Source organism: Xenopus tropicalis, chromosome 2 (genome assembly GCF_000004195.4).
Source record: "Xenopus tropicalis strain Nigerian chromosome 2, UCB_Xtro_10.0, whole genome shotgun sequence".
In the NCBI taxonomy this organism is placed as follows: domain Eukaryota; kingdom Metazoa; phylum Chordata; class Amphibia; order Anura; family Pipidae; genus Xenopus; species Xenopus tropicalis.
The window spans coordinates 136,606,961-136,629,336 of record NC_030678.2 but is presented as its reverse complement, the minus strand read 5'-3'; the positions used below and the strand labels follow the sequence as shown (position 1 = coordinate 136,629,336).

General features: G+C 40.7%; 1 protein-coding gene across 7 annotated transcripts in view; it reads left to right on the top strand.

Moving 5' to 3' along the window:
* The window catches only part of LOC100494438 (putative nuclease HARBI1), a 39,286-nt gene that overhangs the window by 2,692 nt on the left and 14,218 nt on the right, over positions 1 to 22,376 (top strand). For 4 of the 7 annotated variants that reach the window (XM_004911854.4, XM_012957782.3, XM_012957783.3 and 1 more), the window contains exon 2: positions 11,655 to 11,782. The exons of 1 other annotated variant lie outside the window; for it this stretch is intronic. The gene's annotated coding sequence lies outside the window, so the exon portion shown is untranslated. The remainder of the gene's footprint in view (positions 1 to 11,654; positions 11,783 to 22,376) is intronic. 2 more of the 7 variants (XM_004911853.4, XM_002935123.5) reach the window with 1 other exon arrangement.

The following is a 22,376-nucleotide window of genomic DNA, read 5'->3' as shown; positions in this document are numbered from 1 at the left end:
CCTGGAGAGAGAAATGGCATTTCATCATCTTAGAAGAACACTGTGTGCCTGGATGCATAATGCTAAAAGTTTGGTGGAGGAGGAATAATGGTCTAGGGCTGTTTTCCATAGTCTGGCCTAGGGTCCCTGGTGTAATTGGAAACCTAAGTCTACAGTTAAATGGCATTCTATACAATTCAGGACTTCCATCTTTGTTGCAACAGTTTTGGGGAGGCCTTTTCCTGTTTCAGCACAAAGAAGCCCAATGCACAAATCAATGTCTCTATAGAAGGGGTTTTCTGAGATGGGAGTGGATGGTTGTGGCTGGCCTGCACAGACCCGTTAACTCTACCTAAGTGGGCAGTGGCACATGGGGAGATTAGTCGCCCCACGACAAATCTTTGTTACCGCGGGTGACTAATCTCCCCACAGTGCCATCCCACTGGCAAGAATATAAATCGCCAGTGGGATGGCATACACGTCGCGGGGGCGACTAATCTCCCCATGTGCCACTGCCCTAAAGGAACACCTGTGGTATGAATTGGGGCACTGACTGGGAGCCAGATCCTGATCTCAAAGCATCAGTGCCTAACTTCACTAATGCTGTTATGGCAGAATGGAAGCAATATTAACACCCTCGGTATGGGGGTGAGATGTTAGACATACAGCTTTTCCTATACTTTTGGTCATTAAGTGTATGTTTTAGATATGTTTTTGTTTTTTTTTTATTGAAGTGGAATTTTTAAGGAAATTAATTATTATAAGTGCAATGTAATTATGTATGTATATCTTTTTACCTACTTATGTACGCAGCGCTGTACAGTAGAATACATTAATACAAACAGGGGTTATAAGATAATAGATAAATACAAAGTATAACAATGAATACAAATAAATAAAAGATACAGTTACAGTTGCAATAAGTTAAGAGTCAAAGACACAAGAGGATGGAGGTCCCTGCCCCGTAGAGCTTTCAATCTATATGTTATTATTTTAATAAACTGTATTCCTCTGATTATTCCTTTAGTGTCCATAGGCCTAGAGTTCTAGAACAGTAAAGTGTGTGTTCTGGAATCACAGAGGTTGATGCTGCTTTTACACCTTTTAGCATGCTTTATTTAAATGTTCAATTTTTACTTACCCATACTTTTTAAAGAAACAGTAACACCAAAAAATTAAAATGTTTTCAAGTAATGTAAATATAATGTACCGTTGCCCTGCACTGGTAAAAGGTGCTTCAGATACACTACTATAGTTTTAATACTTGCAAACACACAACTTCTACTGTGTTACTGTTCCTTTAAATATACTTATTATTAGTCATGTAGTTTGAGGGCAAAGTGAACAAATTTACATTTTGGCATTCTTGTTTCGTTATCCCCTAAAATGATTAGATTGTGTCTAATCTTTGCTTACAACATTATTTCAGCAAAATGTTTGGTTTAATTGCATGAAAAATGAGACTCTGGAGCCAAATACACTAGGAAAGTAAATGTATGTACATAATATTACATAGATTTCACTGTTCTGAGTGAAATGAACATGTGGTTCCATTTGGGGGAAATAGCAATTTGATTAAAATTGTAAAATGAACAAAGGTTTTAGTGAAAATCTATGTTTGTCATTTGGTTACTGCTCCCCTTAGTCTCAGAGGCAGAGTTCTGCCCATTAGACTGATGTTTGGGACCCTCAGGATGGTGAGGTTAATCAGTCTTTTTGGTGGCCTCTAGCACCCCACCCATAATGGGTTATTTATGGTATTATGTTCTCTGTTAGTTATACAAAAATCTGTATTTTAGCATTCACATGAAAGCATAGTTGCATGTGACATGTCACAAGTGGTTAGGATTTTATTCTGCACATTCTTTTACACATTTGCCTACATATTGTTTTGCACTTTTTTTAGGTTAATGCACATAGGTCACCCATAATACAGGTATGGGACCTGTTATCCAGAATGCTCAGGATGTGGGGTTTTCTGGAGAAGGGGTCTTTCCGTAATTTGGATCTCTCTTTATCAAAGGGGGCATTTTCTTTCTTTCCCCAAGATTCTGATTTTTTTGTGCTGAAACTCAAAGTTGCAACTTTTCCAAGACTTATTATGAGACAAAACTGCGGCAACTCCAAATCTGAAAATACTCCATCTAAAACCTGTCAAGATCATGTAAAAGTCAATGGCAGATTTCCCTTTCTTTTCCTGGAAGATCTTTATTTTCTTTGATTTTTTTAGTGGTTTTTGGATTTTTGATCCTGGCTATATGAAAAATTTGCTATTTTTGCGACTTTTCTGTGAGTTTTTCCCGCATGTGCTTTTTTCAGTCCAGATTTTTTAATAAATGTCTGAAATTAATGGAAATGTGTTAATGTGAAGTTAAAAATTCAAGTTTTAGTAAATCTACCTCTAATTATACAGAAAAATAATTTAAACAGTTAAAACCAAGGATTGCGGAGGTGCAACATTTTGGGGCAAAATTACCCCTTTATCAAGCAAACAAATCGGTGAAAGCATCAAGAATTTATACATATTCATTAACCACATCCCCAAAGTTAATTGGAATATTGAATAAATACTTCATCAAACACAGGTGTTATATTACAATAAAACAGCATAAAACAAAATACATTAATACATCAAATAAAGTGAATCTTACACGCTATATATCTAACAAGGGTGCATTAAACATTGAATGTGCAAAAATGTGAACAATTTTCATCACAGTTCCAAATCCAGTCACGTAACTGAATGAAAACAATGTATCGCAGGAAAAAGCCCACTGGATACTAAAATACAAAATGATACTTGTCAAGTTAAATCGTTACATACTGAACCATAGTTAAAAACATTACCAATTACTTGCAAAGATCAAACAAGCACAGTTTAAAAAAGCAAGATATCTTACCCTAACATGAAGGAAAATAGTATCCATCCCTGATGTGCACTCGGGAAGTTATTTATCTGAAATAAAACATAAGTAAATAAACACATTATATTTGATGTATTAATGTATTTTGTTTTATGCTGTTGTATTGTAATATAACACACCTGTGTTTGATGAAGTATTTATTCAATTTCCCAATTAACTTTGGGGATGTGGTTAATGAATATGTATAAATTCTTGATGCTTTCACCGATTTGTATGCTTGATGAAGGGGTCATTTTGCCCCGAAACGTTGCACCTCCGCAATAAAAAAAGTTTTAAGGGCTTGTTCCCTTGTTTGCAGCTCTGAGTGCCATTTGCCTTTTTTTTTTTTTTTGCTGCACCTTAAGAGTACCACCATCAAGGTCTAATTCTAGACACTTTTTTTCCAGGGTTTCAAACAACAAAGATAATTAAGGAATCAAAGGGTTTTCCTCTTTAGATGAGGTGAATGCCACAATTTTTTTCACACTCTATAATATTGTAGAGAACCGTTTTTTGTTTTATTTTGTTAATCTTTCCAAAATATTCTCATTCTCTTAAAATCTTCCCTTTGCTTTTTGAGTGAGGAGCTTTGCCCGTCATACCAGGTTCCATTGCCGTTAAGTTGTGTAAGATAAATAACTGTTTCCCATATCAGATATGTTATAAAATGTAAATAACACCATAGTTAGTAGATACATTTAGGCCCCTAAAATTTAGGGCCATGGCACAGGTCTAATTCAGGTATGTCGTAGGATTAGGAGGACACTTGGGGTTATGTACCTGGTACACTAAAGCATTCTTTACAGTTTGGCAGGCAACTTGAATCTACAACTTCTGACTGCAGACTTTAACAGGTTTTGTTTCATAAGTATATTGATTTTATATTCTTTTATTCCTTTGTCATAGTAATGTTACAGGGTCACCCAGAAATGACAGCATTTGTTGCTTGATGTAACAAAATCAATTCTTTCTCCCTTAGGGTGGATTTTTATTTTTTGCTTGTATCTGTGTGCAGTGAGCTTTCCAAATTTGTCATTAATGAAGTGTCTGCCTTTTAGGCATTATCCAAGTCAGTGTATTTAGGGACTTTAGTTATACTTCTTTTTGCTAAATAACATGCACAATACCAAACTTACTTTGCAAAGTAAGGGAAAACTTTCCATAACCACTATTGAGAGTATTGATCAGCTGAGTTAAAAGGACAGTGGTTTTGATTCCTTCCTATACTAGTTGCCAAAGTGAATCAAGTTTATATTCTGTGATTCTAATGCCCAGCTTTACCCAGTGAAGCCTCAGGCCTCATGCAACTCCTTCAGGAGCACCCTATCTTCAGGGAACATACCTTTTAATTTTCAGAGGATTGGCTTTTCTTGTAAGTGATGTACTGTATAAAAGGACAATGAAAGGTTAATATAAATTAAAAAGAATGCCTTTAGATTTACTTTTAAGTACTTACTGCATATCTAAATTCCCAGATCCCTGCTTGCTTCTCTGAGATATGGTGCTGGCAGCCTACAGCAGTGTGAAGACTACAGTGACATCAATGAAATCTCTCTTCCCTTCCTGTAGGCTGCCAGCGGCAGCCTTCCTTATCTCTGAGCATGTGTGTAACTTGATCCAGTCTCCTATTCTGATCTACACATGCCCACCAGCCAATCAGAAGCGGATCTGCCTGAGGGGAGGGGGGGACGGAATGAAACACATGTGCAGTATGAAGCAAGGAGGGAAAGGAAGAGAGCATACCTTTTTAGAGATGGCTGCTTGTTCTAGAAAATGTGAAGTAAGTGTGACTGAGTAAATATTTGATTAGGTGAGCCAAAAGGGTGGCGTTATTACTAAACAATAGGAGGACTATTGGGCAGTATGCTTTTTAAATTTTGACTTGCATTCTCCTTTAAATGTAGGCTGATATGTAGCCTTTTCCTTCTTGGGCTTCTTCAGGGCCCTCTTCAATACACATTGCAATTTGAGTGTAAAATAAAGAGATGTATGAACAAAGCAATCCTTTTCTGTATATTCATATTTAAACATAAACACATGGCTAGAAGAATGGGGACACTTGTTGTACAACATCTCATTCCCAAATCAAGGCTATTTATGTGAAGTTGGTCCTCCCTTTGTTGTTACAACAATCTCTTGCTTTTCTGGGAAGATAGATATTAAAACATTAATAATGGGATTTGCTTTCATTAAGTCACAAGCAATTGGTTGGACGTTCAGGCCTGGCTCACAGAGGGTGTTCCAATTTATCCCATAGACATTCAGTTGGGTTGAGGTCATGCTCTTCCTCTGCCATTCTGTACGTACCTCACTTTGGCTTTATGGGGATTGTTGGAAAGGACCAATGTTGCCACAAAGTAGGAAACTGTCTAGAATGTTATTATACACTGAGCCTTAAGGGTTGCTTTCAATGGAACCAGGAGCACTAGCCTTAAAGGAAAACTATACTCCCAAACAATGTAGGTCTCTATAAAAATATATTTCATAAAGAATCTCATTTGTAAAACCCTTCTTCATCTAAATAAACCATTTTCAGATAAATATTCTTTTTTAGTAGTATGTACTATTGGGTACTCCTAAATAGAAAATTGCCACTTTAAGAATGAAGGGCCGCCCCCTGGGATCATAGGATTCATGGTGCACACAAACAAACCAAGGCACACATACATGCTAGGCCTCATCAGCCAATTAATGAACAGAGTTTTGCCTTTTGCTTCCACACTACTTCCTGTTACAGTTAGAGCTGCATTATTTGTCGTCATGTGATCTCTGAGGGAGCTCACAGCCCATCACTAAATGGTGGATCAAGGGAAATGATATTTGACCTGGGTTGTTATCCCTATAAGTGTGTGCCTCAGCCTTTATATATACATATATATATTCTGTAATAGGTCACTTAACAGAATATAAACTATCTGTTGGTTAAGTATTCATTCTGGGGGTATAGTTTTCCTTTCATTACATTAAACAGCACCAGACGATTATTCCTCACCCACCCAATGTTAGCAGTACACATTCAGGCAGATGGTGTTCTCCTGACATCTGCCAGACCCAGAAATCAGAAAGAATTCCATATGGTAACATGTCATTTATCTTTACAGAGGTCGCATTTCCACTGCTGTAGAGTCCAGTGGCAATGACCTGTCACTTGGCATTGCACAAGCTGACACTAGATTTGTTTGCCTTTGATCACTCATAAAAAAACCCAAGCTCCTTGTGAATTGTTCTTGTGCTGACATTGCTTCCAGAGACAATTTGGAATGTGAGTTTTGAACTGAGTATGTCATTTTAGATGGTGGTCCAGATACTTTTAGCAATATAGTGTAGCTTAGGTGGTTTTCGTGAAGTTATATTCCTGCAGCACCACCCACACTGGAAATAACAATCTTGTATTACTCTGAATATACAATATATATAGCTACAATATTATAAGGTAGCAACTGGTGATTCCAAAATTACTGTAGGGGTGGAGGCTGGCATACTGGGGGCTAATGTTTAGCTTTCCTTTTGTTAGTAGTTTGCTTCCTTCCTGCCATTCTAGTTGCTTATCAGACAGCATTTTTTGAAGAATGCCTAGTAAGTTTTAGCCATTGCACAAGTTGACGCTGTTTCTCTGACTTTTATTAGACCAAATTTGGATCTGTTAGAGTTGAATCAGAACTGTATCCTGTAATGTACAGTTAATTGTATTTTCTGTCTCTTGGGCCAGTCTTGCAGCATATCCCAATTTTGGTTCGCACCACAGACTCTCAAGGTGGACATACACATGAAGATCCGCTCCTTTAGCGACCTCTCCAAACTAGCAGATCTTTCGCAAATATGCCCCTCTTGAGGGTATAAAATTGAATGGATTTTTATCTTAACTGATAACAGCAACTTATTACTGAACATTTACAAGTTCAAAAATGTCAGTGTAATTCTGTACTTGATAAGCATAGACATTACTATTCCATGCCATGACTTGAATATCCTGCGGCTTTTAAGATTGTATAAAGAATTTAATGCTTGGAGGCTGGCTGTTTTATAACCTGTCATGTGTAACTTACAAACATTTAACCTTTTTAAAACCCTTAAAAAAGGGGTTAAAGTCTCAGAACAGTATCATTTCAATGGTAGGTTTATTTTAACAGTGGCAGATAGCACATCAAAAGGAAAATCGAAAAAATAACTTTAAATAAAAGATAGCAACTGATTTGCATTTCATTGAGTGAAATAAGGTTTTGAACCCCTACCAACCATTAAGGCTGATGCCACACCAGGCGTAGGGCTGATTTTTTCGGCAAGCGGAAAAACGCTTGCCGAAAATTCAGCCCTACGCCTGCTACTTGTGCCTGCACCTGAATGAATGGGATACGCTCGGGTGCAGGCACATGTAGCCGATATACGCACGAACTTTGCATTCTCTCGCGTTTTCATGCGTATATCGGCTACATGTGCCTGCACCCGAGCGTATCCCATTCATTCAGGTGCAGGCACAAGTAGCAGGCGTAGGGCTGAATTTTCGGCAAGCGTTTTTCCGCTTGCCAAAAAAATCAGCCCTACGCCTGGTGTGGCATCAGCCTAAGAGTTCTGGCTCCCACAGAGTGGTTAGACACTTCTACTCAATCAACCTCATTAAGGACACCTGTCTTAACTAGTCACCTGTATAAAAGACACCTGTCCACAGAATCAATCAATCAAGCAGACTCCAAACTCTCCAACATGGGAAAGACCAAAGAGCTGTCCAAGGATGTCAGAGACAAAATTGTAGACCTGCACAAGGCTGGAATGGGCTACAAAACCATTAGCAAGAAGCTGGGAGAGAAGGTGACAACTGTTGGTGCGATTGTTCGAAAATGGAAGGAGCACAAAATGACCATCAATCGACCTCGCTCTGGGGCTCCACGCAAGATCTCACCTCGTGGGGTGTCAATGATTCTGAGAAAGGTGAAAAAGCATCCTAGAACTACACGGGAGGAGTTAGTTAATGACCTCAAATTAGCAGGGACCACAGTCACCATTGGAAACACATTACACCGCAATGGATTAAAATCCTGCAGGGCTCGCAAGGTCCCCCTGCTCAAGAAGGCACATGTGCAGGCCCGTCTGAAGTTTGCCAATGAACACCTGAATGATTCTGTGAGTGACTGGGAGAAGGTGCTGTGGTCTATATAGAGCTCTTTGGCATTAACTCAACTCGCTGTGTTTGGAGGAAGAAAAATGCTGCCTATGACCCCCAAAACACCGTCCCCACCGTCAAGCATGGGGGTGGAAACATTTTGCTTTGGGGGTGTTTTTCTGCTAAGGGCACAGGACAACTTATTCGCATTAACGGGAAAATGGACGGAGCCATGTATCGTGAAATCCTGAACGACAACCTCCTTCCCTCTGCCAGGAAACTGAAAATGGGTCGTGGATGGGTGTTCCAGCACGACAATGACCCAAAACATACAGCAAAGGCAACAAAGGAGTGGCTCAAGAAGAAGCACATTAAGGTCATGGAGTGGCCTAGTCAGTCTCCGGACCTTAATCCAATAGAAAACCTATGGAGGGAGCTCAAGCTCAGAGAAACCTTAGGGATTTAGAGATGATCTGCAAAGAGGAGTGGACCAACATTCCTCCTAAAATGTGCGCAAACTTGGTCATCAATTACAAGAAACGTTTGACCTCTGTGCTTGCAAACAAGGGTTTTTCCACTAAGTATTAAGTCTTTTTTTGTTAGAGGGTTCAAAAACTTATTTCACTCAATGAAATGCAAATCAGTTGCTATCTTTTATTTAAAGTTATTTTTTCGATTTTTCTTTTGATGTGCTATCTGCCACTGTTAAAATAAACCTACCATTGAAATGATACTGTTCTGAGACTTTTCATTTCTTTGTCATTGGACAAACTTACATAATCAGTGAGGGGTCAAATAATTATTTCCTCCACTGTATGTATTATTTAATACATAAATGATTTTTAGCCGACTGTTCTTTCTGACCTGGTTCCTCAGTTACAAGCTGATCGATTCCTCTCCTTCCTTGTTCAAAGCGAAGCTTCCTGCTCAGGTCTCTCATTACATCGACTACCTGTAGTTGAAGTGGAGAGCCTTCTGCGCATGCCTGGAGGCAGCAGGAGCCAGTCTGTGCATTAGCAGGGTTTTTTTTCTTGATGAGACACCTGAACAGGAAGTGGGGCGGAGCTTCACTCTGAACAAGGAAGGAGAGGAATCGATCAGCTTGTAACTGAGGAACCAGGTCAGAAAGAACAAAGTCAGCTAAAAATCATTTATGTATTAAATAATACATAAATAAATGGGTTTGACAAAGAACAGAGGGACAAAGATAGGCAATTATGGGAAGCTGTTTAGAGTAATTTTATTAATAGAAAAAAAAGTTTACTTATTCTTTAAAGTATGGTGATCAAATTTACAGAAAGATCCCTTATCCGGAAAACCCCAGGTCCCAAGCATTCTGGATAATAGATCCCATACATACATGCTGTGAGGTGATACCAGTATGTATCTATGATGGCCACCTAAAATTCAGTGGTAGGTATAACTGTTTAAAGGAGCAGTTCAGTGTAAAAATTAAAATATTGGCAAAATAAAAAATGTTTTCAATATAATTAGTTTGGGAAAAATGTAATCTATAAAGGCTGGAGTGAGCAGATGTCCAACATAATGGGCTTAACTCTACTTCCTGCTTTCAGCACTCTAAGCTGTTAGCAGTCAGTAGCCAATCAGTGACTTGAGAGGGGGCCACATGGGACATAACTGTTCAGTTAGTTTGCATTTGAATCTGACCTGCGTGCTCACAAACTAACTGAACAGTTATGTCCCATGTGGGCCCCCATAATATTACTGACTAACTAAGAGGTTAGAGAGCTGTAGAGTTCTGGCCATTATGTTAGACATCTGTTCACTCCAGCCTTTATAGATTTCATTTTGCCTAACTAACTATATTGAGAACATTATTTAGTTTGTGCAGTCTATCCATTTTATCCAGTTTACCCATTTTTACAACTGTTCCTTTAAAGGAGAAGGAAAGGCTAAGTCACTTGGGGGTGCCAAAATGTTAGGCACCCCCAAGTGACTTACATGACCTACCTTGTACCCCGGGCTGGTGCCCCCGTTAGGAGAAAACAGCACCAGCGCGGGGCACCTGTAGACACCGCTTCCTCCTTCCTTTGCGCGCTGCTGCCGAAATCCGTGGGCCGGCGCATGCGCAGTAGAGTGAAAAGCCGACTTTAATGTTTAAGTTCGGCTTTTCACTCTACTGCGCATGCGCGCGCAAGCGAGGAGGAAGCAGGTAGCGCCGGCAGCTGCCCCGGGCTGGTGCTGTTCTCTCCGTACGGGGGCACCAGCCCGGGGTACAAGGTAGGCGTTCTAAGTCACTTGGGGGTGTCTAACATTTTGGCACCCCCAAGTGACTTAACCTTTCCTTCTCCTTTAAGGGTGCATGGGAAATTTCAGTTCACCTACCATTCTGGAGTTTGAGCTGGTGCTGGGGAAGGTACTTTCCTTTCCATTACTCATTGATCAGTGTGCAGTCCATACAAGTTACTTGCACAGATTAGGGATGCATAGCTGCTCCAGTGCACACCCCCACCATAGTGCCACAGTGCTTGCTACGCTCATTCAGACCAGATATGAATTTTCAAAATAAAACCTTTTGCAGGTTTTTTTTTGTTGTTGACTTCATTATGTAAAAACAATTGCAACTGGGAAATATTCAAATGTTTTTCCTGTATCCTAAGGCATTAATATGAATAACAGAAAAACAATCATTCATATACATTTATTGAAATTCAAAATAACGTGTGTATATGTGTGTGCCTGTTTGGATTGTAACAATTTTACATTATTTTCTGTACAACAATCCCCCCCTTCAACTCCTCCCACTCCATACCTATTGAATGTTTTCTTTTTTATTGTTATGATTTATATTTGTGTGTGTATTTGAATATATATTTGTGGGTGCTATAAAGAAACCACTCCATAGTATTTTTTTTTGCAAGAAAACATGTGGCAGAGGTTGGTAATTCACTGCAGCCATAACCATGGCTGCAATATATGGCAATATATTTTTTATTTAAAGACATAAAATATATGTAAATCCTGTCTAACATCAACAAGCAATGTCTCCAGTCTCTATAACCCCCCCCCCAAAAGACATACATGCAGGTTAATTGGTACAGGTATGGGATCCCTTATCCAGAAACCCCCAAACCCCCTTATCCAGAAAGTTCCGAATTACGAAAAGGCTTTTTTCCATAGACTATTATAAACAAATAATTCTAATTTTTAAAAAGTATTTCCTATTTCTTTGTAATAATAAAACAGTACCTTGTACTTGATCCCAACTAAGATATATTTAATCCTTATTGAAGGCAAAACAAGCCTATTGGGTTTATTCAATATTTAAATGATTTTTAGCAGACTTAAGGTATGGAGATCCAAATTACGGAAAAATCCCTTATCTGGAAAACCCCAGGTCCCGAGCATTCTGGATAACAAGTCCCATGCCTGTATATGATTAAACCTTGGGGGGGTTAGGGTTGCCACATTTTCCGACATTAAATACCATCCTTCCTATATTTTCCTTTTATTTCCTATTATTAACAGTGGCATAAAGCTTAGTTTTTACCAGCCAGGCTTGTAAAATATTGGCCAGGAAGCCAATGTGTGACTGTAACAAGGACCTCAGATTGTAAGCTCCACTGGGGCAGCAATGGATGAGTATGATGAATAAAACCTGAGCATGTAGCTGTTTAAGAGGCTTAAGCTAAAATGGTCTCTTCTCTTTTCAGTACAGATGGAGGCAATTCAGCCTTTGTGCATACCTATGCTCATATTGGGTCTGTGAAGAATCGGCCAGGCCAAGCGTGTCAGCACAAAATAGGAGGACAAGTTTAGAAGTGCACATCTGAAATGAAAGGTACAAAAAAGGGCTGATAAAGTGTATAAAACATAAAATAACATCTAGAATTAATTTGACCATAACTGGCATATCCATATGGCATATATTGTGCAGCAGTGCTAAGAAAAGCTCCAGGCAGTGAAGAAGTTAAACAGTTATTGCTTTACATAAGGTTCTATAGAGTGTTACCATTTGTCTGTACAAAGTAAGTTGTCACTGCCAGTTTTGCTTAATACAGTTGCTTAGTCCCTTGGAATGGGGCCCCCATGTGAATTGCAGCTTTCAGAGCTGGATACATAAACAGAGGCAGTTGGAACTGGCTGAGCAGCTGGAATGCTGAAAGGTTACTTGTTCAAAAAAATGTTACTTTTCCTACTGCTTGTGCTTCCTAAGGGGGGGGGGGGGTAGTATTCTGCCTCTGTGACTGCCTGTTCCTTACAAGAGACCCCATGATGTTGTCATGCACCCAATGCACACGTAGCTGAATGAAATCAATGGATAATTAACTCTGAGGAACCACTGGATTCTTTGTTTGCGTTTGCCAGCCTCAGAGAGGGAGTTGTTACACTTCTGTGGGAGACGTTAGTTCTGCCCCCTGTTCTGCTGATGATGACTTGCTATATTTATACAATTATGAACTCTCACTAATCAGAAGGAGAGGTCTGCCATTCCCGAGGGAGAGGTCTGCCATATATGAGGGATGCCACGTTTAACAGTTATTCCATTACTAGCAGCTGTTTCCTCAGCCTACGTCTGTGCCCTTTCTTGATGTTGGGAAAAATATGACTGGTACAAAGTGACAGATCTATAAATGCTGTCAACAGGCCTGCTCCTGTCTTGAGACAAGGTGAGAAACTTGCCTCTGGCAGCAGTGAGCTGCCAGGTACCAGGGGCTGCAATAGCGTTCTCTGCACTAGTGGTGCAGCCCCCCTTTGAATGCGCTCCAACACTGAAGAAGTAAGGGTAAACAGGTGTGGGAGGTGTCGGAGTGTGCTATTACCTCAGGAGGCAGCAACCCCAGAAACGCAGCTGGCTGTTAAGAAACTATAATAAATGATAGCATCTCCCTATAAAAGCAGACTCCTTTTATACTTCCACTTGAATCAAACATGGCCAAAGCTTCAACAAGATGGTACTAAAATCTGCAGGTATTTTTAGTACAGGTATACGATCCATTATTTGGAAACCAGTTATCCAGAAAGCTTTGTATTATGGGAAGGCCGTCTCCAATAGACTCCATTTCCATAATCAGATAATATAAGTTTTTAAAAGTTTTCTTTTTCTCTGTAATAATAAAACAGTCCCAACTAAGATATAATTAAATTATTTATTAAAACCCAGGTCCAAAGCATTCTGGATAACTGTTCCCGTATCTGTAGTATCCCTTGTGTGATCATTTGTTGAGGTAAGCGGTTTGACTGGACATGCTTCCTTGTTTTCCTGGCTGTTCTGTGAACTTTTGTCAAGTGAAGGATTCATTTGAAAGTAGTTACATGCGATACATGGGCGATATCGGGCTAATCTGATAATTTGGTCCTAGGGCCAAATTATCTTATTACAATGACAGCGATAGGAGCAGTCAGAGTGAGGGCCACATCAACGAGGCTGATACGATCCCTGATCTAAATAAGAAATCAAAACTGCTGATTGACACCTGCCTAATGTTCGGTAGGGCTGTTGGGGGTCCCCATACACTGACAGATAAACTGCAGAATCAGTCTAAGAGCTGTGACACACCCGCGACAAATCTCCCTTGTCGTGGGCGACTAATCTCCCGAAATGCCATCCCACCGGCGAAAATGTAAATTGTCAATGGGATGGCATACGCAGCGGGAAGTTTCCTCTCAAGGCAACTTAAGCGATTTCTGGAAATCGTAGCGCCGCGTATACCATCCCACCGGCGATTTACATTTTCACTGGTGGGATGGCATTTCGGGGAGATTAGTCGCCCATGACAAGGGAGATCCTATGTTGCGGGCGACTAATCTCCCCCGTGTGCCACAGCCCTAAAGACTTGAATTAGCAGCTTAAATCTGTCCGTGTGTGGCACTGAAAATGTTGATAAATGATCAGAAAATGATCCCTACAGCTATTGTTTCACCAGAGTTTAGTGTCCCTACTGTATTCACTCTGCCCTGCTGTTGTGCTATTTCTCCATTACTTAGACCAGCAGGTTTGGAAGCTATATTGGGTCCCTGCACATATACTGTAAGAATTGATGTGTGCCAGATATGTTCATGGTGTAGATTTTAAATGTTATGAAACCTTTTGCTTTTTTTTTTTATAGAACCAGTAATGTGGCCTAATGTGAACATAATGCCGCTACACTGCCTTATGTTCCCTGTCTGTCTCGTTGCACGTTCTGTGGAATTATTGTATGCTCATTGGATCAATATTTATTGTGGTATTCTCACTAGTTCCAGTGACGGTGTTTTTCCTCTTCAAGAACACCATACTTCCTTGCTCCATGTGTACCTACCCTTCTGCATTTTTGTGTGGTCTGGCACTTATCAAACCGGATGGATTTAAAGCTGATTCACCTCTACGCCAGTCACTCCCCCGCTTCCCCATGCTTACTCCCACCTGCTCATACCTCCCTCATACACCCACTGCACCACCTGGGGACTGGACAGGTGGGAGACTTAAACAGCTGTCCAAAATCTCCTGTCTAATCCCCAGTACAGATGCGACCAGCAGGCAGCATACCACACTAGGCCCAGGCCTTTGTGGCCTGCCCACAAATCCAGGCCTGACAGCTTCTGTTCAGGTCAACTGGCTGCTAATGGAGTAAACAGTCCTTTTAGGATAACACTTACTCAAACCAGCCCTCCTGCCTTTATTTGGAAATGTTAGTTTTACATGACCTCACACTCTGCCTTTGAAATTAAGAAATACTCTCTCTTAAGTTGTGATCTGGCATTAGGGAGAGCTTTGGGTCATACTCACGCTGGAGACCTGCCTTAGTTCAGCTTTAATGTGCCAAGTGCCTGCACATACACATTCTGAATGACTGGTACAAAAGGACAATGACCAATGCACAGATTATGGATGCCCCCCCTGTAATTTATATAAATGCCAGTTAATTCATTTCTGTTCCATTTGTCTTTTTATTATTTTGCTGCTAGCTCTAATGTCTGGACACATCCTTTATATGTATGTTTTATATGTAATGGAATTGGGTAATAGATATTCATGGTAACTGCAAAAGTGGTCATACATAGATATGGGGCCTCTGATGTGCCTACCCGACCAATATCCAGATGTCGATCGGACAGGTTTCATTGTCCCATCTAATTGGGGACTGTATCTGCTGGTTGATGTGGTCTTCGATCAGATTCTCTAGATAGTGGCAGTTATGATTTGGTTATTAAACCAGATATAACACACCTTAAGGTGGTAAGAACTGTTTGGTGACCTTGATATACCCACCTTAAATAGGTGGTTCACCTTTATGTTCAATTTTAGTATGTTTTAGAAACTTTGCTATTTGTCTCTATTATTTATTTTTTTTTATAGTTTTTAAATTATTTGCTTTTCACTTCTGCATGTTTTCAGCTTACAAATTGGGGGGTCACTATCCTTCAGCCAAGAACTATTGCTCTGTGATCTTACAATTGTATTATTACTTATCATTCTATTCAGTCCCTCTCCTATTCATAATCCAGTCTCTTATATAAACTACTGCCTGGTTTCTAAGGTAAACAAGACTCTAGCAACCAGATAGCTACTAAAATTCCAAAAAGGAGAGCTGATGAATAAAAAGCAAAATAACTGTACAACCATAAAAAATGAAAACCAATTGTAAGTTGTTTTAGAATATCAGTGTCAACATCTTAATAAAAGTTAATTTGAATATGAACAACCCCTTCAAGGCCCATAAAGCACCAAATTCCCCCATCATTTCTCCACTTCCCATACAAAATTGTGGGAAACACCCACATAGTAGTGATGGTTGATCCACCACTCTAAAGCTGCAAAGTAGGGCTGGGCGATATACCGTTTAATACCGAATACCGGTATTTTTTTTTTTTAAACTATATTCATTTTTCAGATACCGCAATACCGGGGTGTCAGGGTACTCACGGTCCACGGGACGGTGCGTGTGCGTCAAAGCGCACATACATGTCAAAGCGTGCACGTCCGTGACCCGCTGACGGCGCCGGTTATGCGCATGCGTGGGGGGTATTTAAAGCTATCAAATGCCTCCTCCTGTGCTAAGCCTGCCTGATTTACCTTACGACTTTCTGTTGCCGATCCTTCGCTTGCCTGACTCTGATTTTCAATACTGCAGTAATTATTCTCTAATTTATTAGGAAATGGGGTTAACACCTAATCATGCATGGAAAAAAAAATACCGTCAAATACCGTGACACCGATATAATTTTGAAAAATACCGTGATATAAATTTTTGGTCATACCGCCCAGCTCTACTGCAAAGTGATCATTTCAGAACCTGCCTTTGTGTACTTTGTGTAGACCACAATTGGTGTGGGGCTTTCTTTGGAATGGGTGGAGTTTGTTAATTGCATGTTTTTTAAAGGGGACCTGTCACCCTACAAAATAATTTCAAATTCTTTTCTACACACTATATAAATTATTTAAGTGTTGTTTCCATATGAAAAAAAAAAATAGTACAGTGTAAAAAAAGTGTTCTACACTTTTCAGGGCTATATAATTTCTAGAGCAAACAGAAAATCGTCTTAACCAGGAAAATGCACATGAGAAAGAATATATTAATTACCCAAGCATTCATTGCATTGTGTTATAAGTAGATAAGGAAATATTCTGTGCAACCATGAACCTGCCTAACGTGTCATATACACGTGCAGATGCTATGGGCTATGTTACATAAAAATATATCATTATTTCCTCAGAGCTATAAGTTTAGCCTTGTTACTGTACAAGCATTGGGCAATCATCCCATCTGACGGATATGCAGATCAGATCACATACTTATGCTGCAGGCTTCATACTGTTTTGCAGAAGCTGTGTTGTTGCAAGCCCTTATTTATTCAGTTTGTGCAAACAGAAAAAACCATAGCACAATCCTGGCCATAACCCCCAAAACTCGGACAAGCACCTTATTGTCCTTTAACGTAACCCTTTAGCAACAGAGTACTCACTTTAACCACAGCAAGCAATGACTGGTGGGCTATGGCAAAGCAATCAGCTTAGAGAGCAATAAAAGGAGCATGTGGTAGAGCTTTGTCCAGCAAAGGTGCCAATCGTAGCTGACATATTCTGCAGCAATTCACAGAGATTATACATCCATTTTATGCGAGGTTACCAAACAAGCAGATCTTCTCCTGATATGCCCCCTAAGGTGGACAATGTTGGGCTACTTTGGTTGTTTGGCCCTAAGGCCAAACGATTGAATGAAACGAGCGGGCATAGGTCCCCCAGGACTGAGGACCGCATCAACGATCCGATGCAGTCCTCGATCCAACACAAAATCAAACCTGCCCCATACAGGTCTGGCCAATTAAAGGCCAGATCTCGGTCCGATAAGTCTGTTGGAAGTGCTCATACACACGCAGATAAGTTGCCGAATTGGTCTAAAGGACCCGAATTGGGAGCTAAAATATAGATCAGCCAGGCCCTGTAATAAAATGGCTTATGGCAATACTTTCTGACTACTTTAAATCTTCCCAGATTTTATTTTCCTTTTAAAAGCGAAAACCCCCAGACATTGTGGGCTTAATTATATGGGTTCATCCAGGACCCATCACTTTTATTCTATAATATAACTATATTTAATGCCTTTAAGAGTGTCTTGGATGATTTTTTTTATAATATCCAAAACAAGCTACTAAATAATGTCTTCCCCTTTGAACAAAACAGGGATTGTTTGCCCATATATTGCAGTATATTCAGTCATTCAAATTATCCCCAGTCTGGCCTGTCCTACACTCACTTTAATTGAATTCATTAAGAATTCTACTGTATAAGTATGTATTTTTCACATAAATATATATATATATATATATATATATATACTCCGATCAAAGAAAAAGAGGTAAGATAATATATCATATAAAGTAAAACAAAAACGAAAAACAAAAGTAAATTTCTCTGCATATGATAATAAATGCTCCAATTCACAAAATACAATCCGTACCAATCTAAACAGTGAGGTCCGGGTGTAACACCCGGATGTATCGCAAATGCTGTTCAAGGAACACAATGGTCAAGCATAGTCAGTACAAGCCAAATAGCTCACCGGTATCCCTGGCTGGTCCGGGTGCTCAGGGCCCCGAACCCGTAGCTGAAGGGGAAAAAAAAGCCGATTTCAAACGTAGTGGACACCAAGCGCTGCGGACTCCGGGGTCTCTCATAAAATCAAATCTTTATTGTTGCATTAAAAGAAGGAACGCCTAACGCGTTTCATATGCCAAGCACACTTACTCATAGGCCTATGAGTAAGTGTGCTTGGCATACGAAAAATCCTTCATTCTGGGGCCAAAGCAGTTATCTCTCCCATCTCTTCCCCCCCCCCCATAAGAATTAATAAATCTCACCCCCCCCCACCCTTAGGAATGTGTAATCTGAGCTATAAGGGCTAGAGTTGCAGCAAGAAGCTATTTAAAATGGCAGCTGCTATCTTATACAAACAGAGAAAGCTTCTAGGTGGCACTAATGTAGCGAGTATTTTGGCGGTAAAATGAAAAAAATGACTTTCCTTTTCTTTTAGGTCAGGGCTGTCCAACTGGCGGCCCGCGACCCCCCTCTGTGTGGCCCCCCACCTGTCTGGCTGCTTTGATGGCTTACCTTTGTGTATTACCTTTAAATGGTATCAGTACTGAGATTAACTGCCCCCCTGCATTGCTCACACCTCAGATTCAGGCTGTATTCCCCCAGTATTGTTTAATCATGTAACCCCCTGTACTGTTCACACCTTTTAATGCCTTCATTGTTTCCCCCTGCAGTGTTCACACCTCAGGCTCTGGCTGTAATCACTCACATTGTTCCCCTGTTCACACCTCAGACATTCCCTCTGACACATCCAGCATTGTGTCACTGTATGCTGCCTGTGTGTGCAATAGGGCAGGCATAGTATGGCACACATAGGCAGGGGAGGGCAGGCATAGTATGGCACACATAGGCAGGGGTGGGCAGGAATAGTATGGCACACATAGGCAGGGGGGGGCAGGCATAGTATGGCACACATAGGCAGGGGAGGGCAAGCATAGTATGGCACACATAGGCAGGGGAGGGCAGGCATAGTATGGCACACATAGGCAGGGGTGGGCAGGAATAGTATGGCACACATAGGCGGGGGGGGCAGGCATAGTATGGCACACATAGGCAGGGGAGGGCAAGCATAGTATGGCACACATAGGCAGGGAAGGGCAGGAATAGTATGGCACACATAGGCAGGGGAGGGCAGGAAGAGTATGGCACACACAGGAGGGGTAGGGCAAGCAGTACTCTGCCTGCTCTATGCCTCCCCTATGCTGCCTGTGTGTGCCATACTCTGCCTTTCCTATGCTGCCTGTGTGTGCCATACTCTCCCTGCCCTATGCTGCCTGTGTGTGCCATACTCTGCCTTTCCTATGCTGCCTGTGTGTGCCATACTCTCCCTGCCCTATGCTGCCTGTGGAAGGTGAACCTGGCAGGGGTTTGTTCCTGGAGTTTGGCATTTGGAAATAGTCATTATATGGTCCCCAAGGGGTGTAATTATATGCTGGGGGGTTGCTGTGCTATCCACAGAAGAGGAGGAGGCATATCGATTTAAGTGTATGACATAATATAATTCTTTCATATATAAATGAAGGGTGATATCCCTTCAGTGAGCACCAACCATTGGGTTTTTGCTGTGTTGCCACCATTAATGTGGGGATGGTCTTAAAAGCTCTTGTGATAGCATGGGTGTAGTTTGAAGTGGGTGTGGTTTAAATAAGGGGAGTGGTCAAAACTGGCTTCCATTATCGGCCCTCCACCATGTAGGCAAGAAAAATTCCGGCCCTCTGTACCACAGAAGTTGGACAGCACTGTTTTTAGGTCATTCCCAGTGACCTTCCATATACCAGATTTCTATAGCACAACACAAACAATAAAGCACAATAAGGAAACTGCTATAGTCTATACAGGAGCAGTGGCCTTTGTAGCCCCCACCATTCCCAGCTTCAGTCAGGTGATCCCAGTGGAGCCAGTAATAAGGGTAACCTTTGGGGAGGTTTCACCTTGAAAGCAAGTAAGTTGCAGGTAAAACTCTGTCCCTGTGTAAACCACATAATGAAGCAGTAGAATTTCTTAATGAATCAGATGAAATTGAGTGTAGGAGTGGCCAGACCGGGTATGGCTTTGAATATATTGCAATATATGGACAAACAATCCCTGTTTTGAGGGCATTTCCTTGTAGCTTTTAATGCACGTCTTAATGTTCTATTTATATTGATAATGGGTGAGTGCTGAGGACCTCGCCTTATCTATCCTTATGTATATATATATGTATGTATGTATATCATTTCTATAGCGCTACTTATGTTCACAGTGTTGTTCAACAGAACAATTAATACTTATAAATACCAAATACAGTTACATTCAGATTAAGTTCTAAGTGGTTGAAGACACAGGGAATAAGGTCTTTGTCCCATAGTTTACAATCTAAGTGGGTGGGTAAAGCAATGATTAACCCCAACACACACACACCTACAACTGATGCTACAGATTCATCATGGCAGAAACTGTTAAGCTACTCTGAATTCCCGCCTTGTGGTGGCGACTGGAGTTGCAGAACCTTAGGAGAACTTTGACTGGAGTTGCAGAACCTTAGGAGAACTTTGAATACAGAAAACAGATAAAACAGGTGCCTGCTGTTCTCTGCTTCCCTCTAGTGGATAATGCGATTGTTGTATCTTCTGATGTATGAAATTCTGTGGAATCTGTGGAAGTGACAACTGACTGAGCTTTCAGTCTAAGGCTTACTGTTTCCATCTTGTCCATCTGTAGCTGCTGTCTTCCACCAGTTTTCTGCAAGTGCTGCACTGAAAGACCTTGCTATGGACAAAGCCTAATGAAAATGGCACAGTGGTACAATGCTGTACCATGCAGTACCTTTTGGACTAAACATAAGTCAAACAGAAGACTTGTGACTGTTTACTCTCCCAATTTCTTACTTTCCTTTACTCCCTCTCCTTTTCTTTTCTACCCTATTCTATTGTTGTTAAAAAAAAAACATAAGACTTGTTATAGGAATCTATAAGTAAATAGAATAATGTCTCTTAATTTTGAGTTAATCTAACTTTATACTACTACCAGAATGATCTGGTAAGACATCCATGGCAATGATTTACATTTTGCCTCCTTTTTTGGGGCTCTTTTTTCTGTCTTTGGTACAACTGGCCTGTGGGAGCACCCTACCCACGTCTCTATGGGGAACCATGGCAGAGAAAGAATGCTTCCTCAGCAGCAGCCATTGGTAATCATTTTCCTGTGGTGCCAGAACTGGGCAGTTCTACCTTTTTTATCTGTCACCCTCATTTCTGCTCTTGGGAATATTGTAATGATTTTTATTTAATCACCTGGTGCTGCCATCCTCACATTAATCCCATAGACAGCTATGTGGAGGTGGATTGGGGTCCTTCTGACTCCAGTTTTTTTAGTGTGGAAAAAACACAGCAAGCAAACATAATAAACTCCTCTGTGTACCTTCTTGTATTCTGGTAAGTATTTAAATGCATAATGATGCATGTCCTTGAAATCTTTGGGGTTTTCACATCTGAAACAGCATTAGTGTGATTGTAGTCAAGTTCTTCTTGCCTGAATTGCTGCAGATCTCTGTTCTCTGTTTTGGCTTCCCCTTTGTTAGACAGGACTCTTTCCAACAGGGGTGGGCAAGGAGGGCTCTGTGTCCCTTAGGCCTCTTCCATGTATCCTGTGGGGGCTAGAATATTATCCCTATTATCATCTGCCATGTTGCAAAACACTGCATCTAAAGGTGGCCATACACAGGTCGCCAAAAATGCCCACCTAAGAATTAAAATGGCAGGCATAGGCACCATCAGGGGGCACATCAATGAGCAGCTGTGGTCCCTGGTCCGATGGAAAAATGAAACCTGTAAAATTTCAGGCCAGATGTCGGATAAGCTGCCGAATCAGTCTAAAGGACAGATATCGGCAGCTGATATTGTTCCCTATATGGTCACTCTCCCGCCATCCTATTCAGGCAAATGTATACTTGTGCAATCATGTAGTGACTGAAGTCGTTTGGGGAGGGGGGTTCTCTGGCCTTAATAATAAGTAGTGTTTTATCTGAGGCACAACATAAAAGATGAGTTAATGGGTTTATATTTGAAAATGGGATAAATAAGCATACTACAGTGATTGAGAGTAGTATCTCTCTGTCCCTTTCTGCAATGCTTGTTCTCTTAAGGGCTGTGGCACACGGGGAGATTTGTCGTGGGCGACTAATCTCCCCGTGTGCCACAGCCCTAAAAGAATATAGCAGAAGTCAGCCTTGCCTGCTTCTTCACAGGTCTGTTAATCAGCTGGGTCCTGCTACATTGTTTCAAAAGTCAGAGGGACAGATAGCTAATGCTTTCAGTTCAAATATGTTTACTAACTTTAAAGGAAAAGTATCACTAAAATTTTGTAAGTAAAAAATCTATTC